Source organism: Emys orbicularis, chromosome 13, assembly GCF_028017835.1.
Source record: "Emys orbicularis isolate rEmyOrb1 chromosome 13, rEmyOrb1.hap1, whole genome shotgun sequence".
NCBI lineage: Eukaryota > Metazoa > Chordata > Testudines > Emydidae > Emys > Emys orbicularis.
The window spans coordinates 37,049,717-37,062,076 of NC_088695.1; positions in this window are offsets into that span (position 1 = coordinate 37,049,717).

Genomic DNA, 12,360 nt, shown 5'->3' on the forward strand with positions numbered 1-12,360 from the left:
CAGGCTGGTAAGGGGGACAGCTGCTGGCTCATCCGGAGTGGAGGGACCCAGAGCACAGGCTGCATTGCCCTGTGCCTGTCTGTATGGACATGCCTTGGCTGTGTGCATGTCCAGCTACCTGGGTGGAGGAGAACATATGGGAAGCCTTCAGATCACACTCCGGCCACTACCTTCATAGACACAAATCTAACATCGGGAATCATAACATTCAAAAAACAGTAGGAGAACCTCTCTGGTCACTCAGTAACAGACTTAAAGGTGGCAATTTTGCAACAGAAAAGCTTCAAAAACAGACTCCAATGAGAAACTGCTGAACTTGAATTAGTATGCAAACTAGATACCATCAACTTATGGTTGAATAGAGACTGGGAATGGCTGAGCCATTACACACATTGAATCTATTTCCCCATGTTAAGTATCCTCACACCTTCTTGTCAAACTGTCTGAAATGGGCCATCTTGATGATCACTACAAATGTTTTTTTTCTCCTGCTGATAATAGCTCATCTTAATTAATCAGCCTCTTAGAGTTGGTAGGGCAACTCCCACCTTTTCATGTTCTCTGTATGTATACATATCTTCTTACTATATGTTCCAGTCTATGCATCCGATGAAGTGGGCTGTAGCCCACGAAAGCTTATGCTCAAATAAATGTGTTAGTCTCTAAGATGCCACAAGTACTCCTGTTCTTTTGCGGATACAGACTAACACGGCTGCTACTCTGAAACCCTTTTGGTTTGTCCTCAGAGCTAAGACATCAACCAGTACACACTAGAGACGGGGCTTAATTTGTAATGAAAGAGGTGCTGGAGCTCAAGCAATTTTTTTACATTCATAACTGATGCAGCAAACCCAGAGGTGCTGGGGCTCTGAACTGCCAGGCCCCCAGGTGCCGGGGCTCTGAACTGCCAGGCCAAGCCCAGAGGTGCCGGGGCTCTGAACTGCCAGGCCAAGCCCAGAGGTGCCGGGGCTCTGAACTGCCAGGCCAAGCCCAGAGGTGCCGGGGCTCAGCTCTGGCCAGCCCTGACACAAATTAAGCACTGACGAGAGAGGGACATGAACTGAAACCACAGAGCTGGATTCTGATCCAGATCCAAACCCCATCTCCCCAGAATGGACTGAAACCACACACTGGATCGGAAACCCCCACAGTTGTGGGGGAGAGGGAGAGTGTGTGTGTCAGTCTGTTCCTGATTTTTCCCAAGCTTGGAGTGCTCCAACTCAGCTCATTCTGCAGAGCAGGGGGAGCTGCCAAGAGGGACGTGAGCCCACAGTCTCCCCTGAGTTATGATGAATCTGTCCAGCCTTGTGCTCTGCCTGACTCCTCGCTCCTTAGCGGTCTCTTTACCCCACACTCTTAACTTCAGGTCTTAGTTCATGCTGCCCCTATGACTAGATAGCCTCTCTCTGCCAGTCCACCACAACACTTCCCTCTTCCTTCAAGTCCCTCATTGAAACCCACCACTGCTGTCAGATTTTACTCTTGGGGGGTGCTCAGATACTATGGGGATGGGCAGCCACCTAGGAGAGAGAGTATTTTATTGATCAGTTACGACTCTGTCTGCTCCTATCCTCATGTCCCGTCATTTGATTGCATCTCTCCTATTTAGATGGCGGAGACCTGCCTGAACTCTGGTTCTAAAGCACCATGCATGGCTGTAGCACTGAACAGATTAACCCACTCACCGTTCTCAGCAATCGTTAAATTGCCCAACTGGGGAACAAAATTAGGTCAACCTTACCCTAGCTTCTCACAATGAACCCAAAAAGTTAGAGATTGATTGAAGGTGGCTTTCTGATCATTCATGGATAATCTGCTGCCTTCCCTCCAATGGTACCCAACACATACAGCAAGCAGAGAGCAAAGAAGCATGCATCACCATGGATAGCAGACATCTTTTCCAGGCCAGCAGAGCAGAATGGAATCCAAACAGCCATTGATTTAGGCCAGCCTGCAGGTCCCCTCCACCCCTTGGCCTCCACCTGTCTGAGGACCGCCTGGAATAACGGGTGAGAGATGGAACAACCTGGAATTCTCCCTTACCACAGTCTTTTTAAAACCATATTGCTACCAGTCAACCTCAAACTCATTTACAAGGATATTTAAGAAAGATGATGAAATTGACTTCATCTTATAGAAGAGGTTGAATGGGAGGGAAACCTCCCAGCCATATACTGGCAGGGCACTGAAGGGAAGGGAAGGAGTGGGAAGGGTCATATAATGATTAGTTGATGCATTAACCTTGCATCTTGCTGGTCCCTCTGGTTGTATAAACATAGCAATGAAAAGTGCTTTCATTCCCTTCATAAATCAGCAGTGGAGCACTTAGCCGGAGAATGGGGTGGTAACACATCCCACTAGGGGAAGAAAACAAACCACTAACAAAGGAGCAATTTCTCACATCGTGTAAACCAAGGATTCCAGCTAGCTGCTGGCTCTGGGCAAAACCCTGGGACCTGAGAGGAGTGTGCCCATCCCTGAGTTCTGCACAGGTTTGGTCATTCCTCATCTGCACCAGATAGACTCCAGGGCAAGGCTTTTCTCACCCAGTGGAAATCCAGTTTGAGAGCAACCTGAAATCTGGCACTTTTCAAGCCTCAGGAGAAAAACAAAACAAAAAAACCCCAGAAAAATCTCTGGGATTGAAGGGAAAAGCTGGCAAGTGCAACTTTGAACATTATATGACATTTGCCAACAGTGCCCCGATCACTCTGCATCTGGCTTGCATCCCTTCCTCTCAGCCTTGACCTGTCTAGTCTGATTATACTGCAAGCGCTTTGGGGGCAGGGACTGTGTATTCCTAACCATTTGTACAGCACCTAGAACCATCCTGATTGTATTGCAAATACACACATGAACACCAAATATTAACTAACAGTGATTAATAATTTTACATCCAGGAAAACAGTCACAGAGAAGTTAGTGACTTGTCCAAGGGTCAGGGCCGGCTCCAGGCACCAGGCAACCAAGCTGGTGCTTGGGGCGGCACCTGGAGGGGGGCGGCGCGGCGCTTGGGCCGCCGGGGAGAGCGGGGCCACAGCCGGGCTCGCCGCCCTCCCCCCGGCGCTCTGGCCGCCCTCCCCCCGGCTGCCGGGGGGAGAGCGGAGCCCCGACCGGGGCTCGCCGCCCTGCCCCCTGCGCTCTGGCCGCCGGGGGGAGAGCGGAGCCCCGGCCGGGGCTCGCCGCCCTCCCCCCCGGCGCCCTCCCCCCGGCCGCTGGGGGGAGAGCGGAGCGGGGCTCGCCGCCCTCCTCCCAGGGCTCCGGTCGCCCTCCCCCCCGGCGCCCTCCCCCCGGCCGCTGGGGGGAGAGCGGAGCGGGGCTCGCCGCCCTCCTCCCAGGGCTCCGGTCGCCCTCCCCCCCGGCGCCCTCCCCCCGGCCACCGGGGGGAGAGCGGAGCCCCCGCCGGGGCTCGCCGCCCTCCCCCCGGGGCTCCGGCCGCCCTCCCCCCGGCCACCGGGGGGAGAGCGGAGCCCCCGCCGGGGCTCGCCGCCCTCCCCCCCCCCCCCCCGCGGGGGGGGGGGGGGGGCGGCTGGAGGCTTTTTTGCCTGGGGCGGCAAAAAAGCTAGAGCCGGCCCTGCCAAGGGTACACACAGTCTTTGACAGAGTCTAGAACAGACGCCAGGTCTCCTGACTTCCCATTTTGTGTTCTGACCATGCTACCTATGTTAAACTAAATACCGGGTGTTACCAAGTTCAATGGCCTCTTCCCTCCACACCCATCAGACACTGATCTCCTTCAGTCCGAGCCCTGGCCACTACAAATTAAGAAACAGGTTGGAACATCTGGCAAAACATGCAAACTCAAACTGAAAAGGGTAAATATGATCCTCTAACACCTCTCAGGTCTAATTCAGATCTCATCTAATGCAAGGGGGGGACAGGGATTTGCAGAGCATAGGAACAATAAAAGGGATATCACAGGAGCAGTGGTGTGTGAGAGCCAGGACTGCTTTCCTCTTTGTGTGACAGCAGTGTTATGTTACCCAAACACTCCACTTTGCTAATGCATTTCAGGTGATGCCCTTTGTACAGAATCACCTCCAAGGTAATTATTAAGCACTGGTATTCAGTAGAACAATACCACAGGCATTCTGACAGACAGGACCAGATCTTCAGTTGGTGTAAATGGGTGTCGTTCCATTTAAGTCAATTTACACAACGTGAGGACAATCTTGGGACAGATTCTGCCCTCAGCAGCACTGGGATAATTCACTGACTGCAATGGGCCTGATCCTGCCCCAGTGCACATCTGGAGTAATTCCACTAAAGTCAATGGATTTACACTTGTGTAAAACTAGTAGGAGTGAGACCAAAAATCAGGACTTGTCTCCAGCATGCAGAAGTTATGCTTTCACTGGTCTACAAACTAAACGAGGCATGTAAACGCAGGGGGGGTGGCAGAGATCTGCCCCATGCAGGTGTTTCAGTTACCGGGCTCTTGCTGGTCTCCGTGTTTTGTTTTAGCCAAGACTTTCCTCTACCCCTCAGGAGAGAATAGTTTAGGAACCTGTATTTCCAGTCTTTGTAACTGTACTGAAGCATATGCCCAAGGAATATGTACTCATAGGCCAGGAAACTGAATACAGCTGAGGTCCTTTGGACGGATGTATTTAAAATGATCTCAAGTGATTAAAAGCTCCTACCAGGGGCTGTAATAAGCGAGGATTTAATAATATCAGGAAAGATTATGATTGTCCACAACTCTGGGTGATAATTATGTTCTGCAGTCCTGAAATTCCTCCTGCAGTTTCAAGTGAATAGATTCTTAACTTTTTTGTCCTGAACTGATAGTTGCTCTTTAACAGTTGCCACGTTCCCCCCCAGAGAGGGTTGCATTTCAGAGGTGGGTGAAGTACTCCTTATACCACTTCTATGTATGGCACAATCTTGTCCGTGTGGGTAGGCTCCATGCTGCAGCGGGGCGGTGGAGGGAAATGAGAACAGAGCGGTGCATTTTGCATGTCAGTTAGAGGAGTTATTCTGTCAGTGCTGGAAAGGGAGGGTCAGGGTGGCCAGCCGCACTGAAAAGGAAAAATGTCCCTCAAAACCCTTGATCTAGAGCCACATCTGAATGACCTGGCCCAGCTCTAATTAACGTATCCTAATCCCAACACCCGTGGATGTAGGGGTCATGTGGATTCAGACAGCATTCTAGAACCCAGTTTCCTGGGTCACGAGGATCTCTAGGCTCAAGCCATGTAAATACCACCTCTACCCCTTTGTGGTGACACAGCCAGGCAAGGGATAGCAGGTGATGAAAGGAACACACAGAGCTTCTTGTGTGAAGGAGGGATGTTTGCCTTTGTTCCATTGCAACAAAGGAACACAGGGAGGAGAATTTACATAGCTATTGTGTTCCCTGGCTGGGGACAAACAGGAACATGTTATCAGCCAAACCTATCTGCTCTTCTGATTTGCATTTTGGAAATGTGACTGACCGCTGAACTTTCTTCACCCCAGGAAACAAAATGGTCAGCAGATCAGTCACCGGTTCTGCAAGGCCTCTGGAAACGACTTCCCCTTAGTTCTCACCAACACCACAAGAGAGACAGGGTGGGTGGGGTAATCTCCCTCATTGCACCAACGAGTTTACAAGCTGGAAATATCTTGTTGGTGCAGAAGTTGGTGCAATAAGAGAGGTCCCCACCCACCGTGTGTCTATAACAGGGGTAGGCAACCTAAGGCAGCACACAAGCTGATTTTCAGTGGCACTCACACTGCCCGGGTCCTGGCCATCGGTCCAGGGGGCTCTGCATTTTAATTTAATTTTAAATGAAGCTTCTTAAACATTTTAAAAACCTTATTTACTTTACATACAACAATAGTTTAGTTATATATTATAGACTTATAGAAAGAGACCTTCTAAAAAAGTTAAAATGTATGACTGGCACGCGAAACCTTAAATTAGAGTGAATAAATGAAGACTTGGCACACCACTTCTGAAAGGTTGCCGACCCCTGGTCTATAATATCCTGGGACCGACACAGGTACAACAACACTGCATACTACCACAAGAGGGCAGTCTTACTCCACTCAGCCTTTAGGCATTTCCTGCACTCCTAGATCATTCTTCATCTCTGAGACCCAGCTGACCATGAGGTTGTTAGTAGCCAATTATGATTATTCCCTCGGTTCCTCAACCCAATTTGGAAAAGGAAATCCCGGTTATTAATTGCTACCTGACACCCAGACAGCTTCATCCTCCCCTCACTGAAGGGGAATAAGGGATTAGACCAAGCACGCTTATCCAGACGAGAACACAACCATCAGGGGAGACACCAGCCCAGCTCAATCTTTAAAGGTAATGGAAGCAATTCGGGCTTCCAGGGCCGTGAGTGAAAGTGTCCATGGCTCGCCAGCGCAAGGGATTAAGCAGCACGTACAAAGCTATAGTCTCCCAGTTGCAGGTACAGCAGAGAAGCAGGCGACCGATCCAAAGAGAGTCACTCTGGAAATCAAACTGGGCCGCAGTAGGAGTGAGCTTTCCAGCAACAAGCTGTGTTACTAATTCAGAGGGAAGGGGTATGGGCTGCCTCTAGGCCTCTGCCCCGCAGAGGAAACAGGTGCAGGCCAAAAGGTCTTTTCTGTCTGTACAGGATGGCTGAAATGCGAAAGGCCATGTCGGCATGCAGGCAGCGCTCAGGTGTGCAAAGGGAAAGCAGGTGCATGGTCTCCAGAGGAGAATATCCTTCAAAATCATTCTCAGCTCATGGGTACTTCCAGGAATCTCGTGGCATTCCAGCAAGGTTCCAGGAAGCCCGATCCTGCACCCTGGGTGGTACAAGGAACGCTGGGTCGGGCTTAGGAGTCACAGAGATTTTACATAGCAATGGCACGTTGAGGTGGTAAAGATGGACACAGAAAGGTCAGTGGGGCCAGAACTTGCAAGGTCTCTACATGTCTGACTGCCCCCGAGATGAGCAAGAGTCTGTGTTTGCAGGACTGGGTCCAGGAAACGCAAAAGCTGGGTTAATAGTTGCTTTATTTTACCAGAGGAGTGCAGAGCTACTGGACCATACTAGTGAATCTGGATCAATTTGTTCAACGGGAGCACCCTACTGATAGATGGAAAATGTAGCTATGAACTATAGAGCACAATTAATGTGTCCATATTACCATAGTACCGAGGAGCCCAGGTCATAGACCAGCGCCCCATAGTGTGAGGTGTTGTACAAAGCAGAATAAAAGTGGCTGTACAGAGCCACACGCTCAGTGGAGTTGCAAGTGTCTAACTGAGAGCAGAATTTGTCCCACTGTGTCTATATCCCCCTATAAATGCATGTATATTAGAATGTTCTTGGAAGCCAACACTATAATGGAACACACATCTAGACTTCCACTATAATCCCGTGGTTTCACCAGTTTATAACTTTCCTGTACATTTACCTTTTGGGCTGAAACTGACTGGTTTGACTCGGGTGAATTTCGTTGAATTGAATCCGATTGGTCAGCTCTGAATACCATGCATCGGTGACACAATACCCTTTCCCCAGTTTTTGTAAATTGATTTTATCTGGACAAGTCACAAAATATCTAAACTCAACACAGCAAACCTTCGCCGACAGCGAGTTCTCAGTGAGGCAGAGTCACTGACAGGGTTGGAGGAAAAAGTTAATATGCAATTTGCAAAGTGCCACCTTCACGCATTCACATCAACAGAGGCTTTTGCTTTTTCGGAACAGTATTGGGCATCTCCATCATGCAGCGCAGCTTAAATCTGTGTTGCCACACATTGGACAGCTGTGTAGAACACAACCAGGTTTCCCCTACATAGAGAGTGCTGCTCTTTAAACATACAGAGAAGGGAACATCTGCCTAGTTAATAAATACAACGCCCATGTCTATAGAATTTCACTGGTATGCCACCGGCACCCACTTTTCTATATTTTCATGGATTCCAGCCAAGAGGCGAAATCCTGTTTTGATCCATCCTCATGTTTCCCTTAGCCCTGTTTTTAGATGGCCGGCTAGATCCTCCATACATGTCACATCTCTCTCTGATTTTGGGTATAACTTTCTGCAAACAGCACAACACTGCTATTAGAGGAAGCAAATGTAAACAAAAAAGCCCTCAAAACAGGCTTTATTGGAGAATTTAATGCCTCTGTGATTGACGTGCGATTTCGATACTGTGTAGTACTGGAGTTATCTTTGTATGCCACGCTTTCAGGTGGATCTTCTGATTGCTTTCTATCCTCAGACTTGTATGCTGCCATGTTAAGTCCTCTATTCCTTTTTTAAAAATAGTCAATACCACTTCCACTAATGAACGCTCGGCTGCAGAAGAAATTCAGCCCTTACCGTAAATCCGATGCCCACGGTGGCAGAAAAAGAGCCGGGAATGAACTTGCCCTGGTCAAACTGAACCAGCAGTGATGTCTTCCCCACTCCACTGTCTCCGACCAGGATAGTCTGTAAGAATCAAAGAGAGAGCCATTAGCATCCCCCGGTAAGTGACTCAGGAAGCTGAGAACTGCCTTTGCTGTCTGGGCCTCTGCAGGCTTCTCTGATATATATCCTCTGCATGCTGCGTGGGGGAGATCATGGCAGTTCCGTGCCCCCTTTTCCCCACATTCCTATAGCTGGGTTATTTGTTGCTTGTGACGTGCCTGGATCCCTCTGAACACGTTCTGAGCTGGTGTAAATTGCTGCAGCTCTGTTGAAGTCAATGGAGTGATGCCAATTTCCACAAGCTAAGGATCTAGCTCCTAGGGTCTGATTCTGCCCTCACGCCGGTTTTACGCTAGCTTGACTCCAATGACTCCTTTAGAGTTACTCCTGATTTACACCAATGTACGTGAGAATCAGTCTCACGGCTTCTCTGAGGGATCCAAGCAGCAGCAAACACCCAAGTGCTGAGGGTGAGGGGATCTGACCCAGCCGACTGTCGTTAACCCTCAAGCACCAGGGAAATGGAAAGCTCTGTTCCGAGTCCTTAGCCAGCACTCTGGGGCCAGAGCCCACTTGGGATCACTGGGCTCAGGAGACTCATTGCCAGTCATTAGGAGTTGGGCTCCTGAATCTCTCAATCCCTCTTGGGACTTAGCCATCTAAACCGCCTAGGGCTTGCAGTGCTGAGCAGCACAGTGCCTCAGCACCTGTAGAAACCGGGGCCCAGCACCCTCAGCTCCCACGGACTTCAGCTCAGCCTTGTCAGTGCATCGCAGGAGGTGCCTCGCACCGCCCGGGACCAATACCGTGAGTGCGTTAGCCACGAGTATGGGCCTGGGCTAGTGACAATGAAGTACAGGGAAGGAGTCCCATTGACTGCCATGGGTGCTGGATCAGACCCCCAGGGCTGCAGCCCATTGGAGTCAACGGAAGTTTTAGGGGGAGCTGGATTATACTATATGTGAGAAAAGATGCGGGTGTGCATAGGACTTAGGGCGTATGTGGGTGTGTAAAGAGTCTTTCATGATCATGCTAGCTCCTCACACCCTCACATTCTCCAGGGAGCCCTCCTCCCTCCCTTTGAAATGCGTCCCTAATGCCTCTGTTCTGCTGCGGCCCTGCCACTGTACAGAGCTCTCCTTTGTTCCTGACGGAAGGGAAGAGCTGAGCAGGGCTCATAAAACAGTGGGCCCTGAAGCCAGGAGACCGTTACCTTCTTACACCCAACCTTCCTGTTCCTCTTTCCCTCGGGCACAGGATTTTGTGAAAATCCAACCGCATCTAGCTATGTGGTCACAGCGTCTGATCAACAGCTTTCATATGCAAATAACGGCTCCTGCTAACACAGAGCCCCCCCCAGAGGAGCTGGTCAGCCCAACTTCCTCTTTCTCTGCCTCTGTGGTGGGGAGCCTATTCCGCATGGCTCTCCTGGTGAATTCCCAGTGATCTCAGAAATAACTGAGTTCCCACATGAAAACCATCCAGCCCCGCATATTAACCACACAGAGCAGCGCTACCCAGAAGCCAGCCCTAGAGATGGAGAATTATGATGGCTCCCTGGGCTTCTCTCCTTTCAGATTCAGCGGGATGCCACCGTCCCACAATAAACTCCTACCTCATGGCCTGAGAAATGTTATGAACAGAGCCCCTCATTTAAACTGATCCACTCTCCCTGGGCCCTTCCTTTTCTCTGACTCTCACCAATGTGCTTCCTGAAAGCATGGTTCCACTCTGGAAAGTGACCCCATAAAAATGCGGGGTGCCATGTTTGCATCCATGTTTATTCCAATATTTTTTCCCCCAGCTGCAGTCCCTGCAAACTCAACCTAGGATTCTCTCCTTCTTGCATATCGTCACCAGTAATAAAAGTGCTGCCGGCCCTAATTTACCCCCATGCAATGCCATCATCTTCAGATTATATCCTCATTTATGCTCGATGTAGTGTATATAATAGTGTAGTATCCCTTTAAGTAGTTTGTGAGCCCTCTAATGATGCTCACCATGTTCTGTTTTAGAAGTCACCAGAGCCCAATTGGATCAGCAGTGTGTTTATCTATAGCTAGGCCTCTAATCTTACGTACATTCAGCAAATACAATTATTTGGTCCCCATTGTGCCCATGTGCTTCCTTTATTTTGTTTGTTGCCTGAACAACAACAAAACACCCAACACCCGGGTAACCTCCTATGCAAATAGGTTTGCACAGGAGTAACTGATTGGCTCTGTAATGGGAATTTAGCATTCGTTTCTGGTGGTGATGCAAAAGGAGGAATAGAATCCAGACCCCCAGTGCCCCTGCCCCTTAGCCGTGCTGGCTTGGCAGGGCTAACAGGAGTAAACTAAGTAGTAAAACCTTCTTTTTGTCACTAAAGTCAGCACCTACAACTCTGACAGAGGAAGGAAGAAGGTGTCAGTTTTACATGCTCTCTTTTTAGAGCAAAACTGGATGTTAATGACACCACTTAGCTCTTATCTGGTGCTTTTCATCCATAAATCTCAAAGCCCCTTACAAAAGTGGTCAGTGTCATTATACCGGTTTTACTGAGGGGGTAACTGAGGCATGGGAAAGTGAAGTGACTTGCTAAAGGTCACCCAGCAGCCCAGTGGCAGTGCCAAGAATAGAACCCAGTTTTCCTGAGTCCCCGTCCAGTGTTCTGTCCAATAGGAACTGAATCAGGGAAAGCAGGGACTTGAAGCTAGTGTCTCCCATGCCCCAGGTGAGTGCCCTAATGCCCCCCCTCCACCCTAGTTGTATTGCAAATACACTTTATCACATCTCGGTTTCATTCTGTTGCAGAATAAAAACAAACGTCAAAACCTCGACATTTTTTGAAAACTGGAATTTTTGTTTTGCGGCCAGCCCTAGTGCTCCCTCCAAAGGCACCATGCAGGATGGGACCCGCAGGCAGTACACGTTTACTCTGAAAAGATGCATCACATTTTTAAATGAAATTGCTTCACCCAGGTTCCCACCCCTTTTGTGTTTGCTTTCCGCGAAGTCGGGAGTGGTAGAGATTTGCAGGCACCAATGTTCTCAGATACTGAGCTCAAAGTCTCATGTGGGAGCATTAGCAAAAACTGAATATTACATATGTGCACAAGAGTATTCGGGCTGGAAGTGGTTGCACACTTATCCAATCAGGGACCAGAAACAATATGACGTGACTTATCTGATCAACCACAATACAGCTCAAATAACCAATATTCACAGAGAACTGCCCAGGGTCAGGCCAAACATTTTCAAAAATTACCCCCCAGAATTGGATACTGGATAAATGAGAGGAGATTGCAGCCTGTTTGTGGAATATCCAAGGTGGGGGGGGGGGGGGGGAACTGGCCACATTCATTATCAATTCTTTTTTCAGCTCTAATAGTGAGTGTAAGGTAGGGAAAAGACAGAAGAAAACTCCAGGATCGAAATGCTCCGGTTACATTTATTTTTCACTTTCTGGCCTCCGTTTAAAGCAAAAATGGACCCCAGGCTATAAAATCCAGATCTGAATCCAAATCTAGATTTTTGCATTCTCACAAACTTCGAGGATGGTTGGATCCAGGTTTGTGGTTCACTCCATTACAGGGGGAGGGGCAAGCCACCCAATTTGGAATTAGATTCCCTTCCAAAAAGTCAGAGTGGGAGCTGGAACTGAGGCTTTGCTTCCAACCTGTCACTAATTGAAAGGGAAGCTGCAGTGTGAACTTCACTTATATTGCAAAGAGAAAGCCACAATTTAAAAAAACAAAAACAAAAAAACAACCCTTACATATAATAAAAACAGTTAACAGGAAAGCTGCCGTTTCAACACGGCTCGAGAAACAGGAAGAACAACTCAACATGTTGTGATAATATTTGGCAATTATACAGTGCATTCCATCTTCATAGCACTGCACAATCGTCTGCTGGCTTAGCCGCACAATCCCCCCTCCCCCCCCAGTTCCCCAGGGGTAGGAAAGTAACTATTATCTGCCCCCG